The sequence below is a fragment of the Apium graveolens genome, chromosome 3 (genome assembly GCF_009905375.1).
Source record: "Apium graveolens cultivar Ventura chromosome 3, ASM990537v1, whole genome shotgun sequence".
NCBI classification, from domain to species: domain Eukaryota; kingdom Viridiplantae; phylum Streptophyta; class Magnoliopsida; order Apiales; family Apiaceae; genus Apium; species Apium graveolens.
Window position 1 is genome coordinate 23,425,208 of NC_133649.1, and position 1,808 is coordinate 23,427,015.

Here is a 1,808-nt window from a genome sequence, read left to right on the forward strand (position 1 = left end):
AAGAAGATCAAGAAGATCATGCCTCAGAAGAATTTTGAAGAAGATTGGAGTTGAATAAATCTGTTTGGAGAAAAATACTCCAAGTCAAGATCTCTACAAGTCACATATTTAATGTTATAGAGAAGTCATTCGAGAACTCCAGAATGGCTTATCGAGAAGTCAGGAAAGCTACTATAGAACTCAGTGAGATATCGACAAGTCAAGAAGACATGAAGGTTGGAGATATCGACAAGTCATTTATTCACTAGAGAACTCAGAGTTATCGACAAGTCTACATTCATTAGAGAACTTTGAGTTATCGATAAGTCAAGTTCCACTGGAGAACTCAGAGATATCGATAAGTCAAAATTCACTAGAGAACTCAGAGACATCAACAAGTTAAATTTTGACTAGAGAACTCTGAGATATCGACAAGTTAAATTTGACTAGAGAATTCTGAGATATCGACAAGTCAAGAAGCTACTAGAGAACTAAGAGTTATTGATAAGTCAAAGTGAAGATGTGAAGACTAGAGATCTCGATAAGCCAAAATTCTCTTATAGAGAACTGAAGACCTCTACAAGCTAAACTAAATATAGAGAACTAGAGATCTCGATAAACCAATATAATTATCGAGATGTCAAGTGTTCTATAGACCTAAACTGGAGATCTCGAGGTACAATCTCAAAGTACAAAGTTGCAGATCAGTTCAATATCCAAGATAAACAATCAACAAACAATCCAACAGCTAGATTGACAAGTCTACAAAAAGTAGCTTGAAGAATGTGCAAGATCAATGGTAAAGATTAACTGACAGATGAAGATTAAAGTGAACACGGGATGCTAAAAATATGCTAAGCCATAAATGGAAGATCTGCTTTTCTATAAATAGAAATGACAAGTGACGGTTTAGAAAAACTAATAGCATGTCTTATTACACATTGTGTATATTAGCAGTTAACTAAGTTATAAAGTTAACACTGGTCCTTAGTCAGTTGTAACAATTTAGATCAAATTTATTGTAATACTCTCAAGGAGAAGCTAAGCTCTTTATCAACAAAGAGCCTAGAAATTTTAAATAAATTTCTTGTAACACTCTCAAGGAGAAGCTAAGCTCTTTATCATCAAAGAGCCTAGAAATTTTGTAGCAAATTAGACTTAATTTTAATATAAAATTAAGTGAGTTTTGAAGATCTGTGTTCTTTATTTTGTGCAAGCTCAATTTCTGCATGAACAAATTTCACTACAAGAATTAATTTACTTTGTTCAACCATAAACATTCAAGAAAAGCTCAAAAATAGTAAAATACATTCACCCCCTCTGTGTGTTATTCATTTCCTAATAGTATATCTTCCATTTCTAGCTTAGCATATCTTTGCATACTGTGTTAACTTTGATATTCCTTTGTCAGTTAAGCTTCACCCTTGATCTTGCACACTCTTCAAACTTCTTTTTGTAGACTTGTCAATCCAACTGATTAGATTATTTGTTGATAGTTAATCTTGGATATTGAACTGGTCTACAATTTGTACTTTGAGATTTTACCTCGAGATCTCCAGTTAGGCATATAGAGATCTTGACATCTCGATAAGTATAATGACTTATCGAGATCTCTAATACTCCATAGTTGATTTGACTTGTAGAGGTCTCTGAGTTCTCAATAAGAGAATTTGGCTTATCGAGATCTCTAATCTTCATATCTTCACTTTGACTTATCGATATCTCTGAGTTCTCTAGTGACTTATTGGCTTGTCGATAACTCAGAGTTCTCTAGTCAAATTTGACTTTTCGATAACTCAGAGTTCTCAAGTGAATTTTGGCTTATCGAT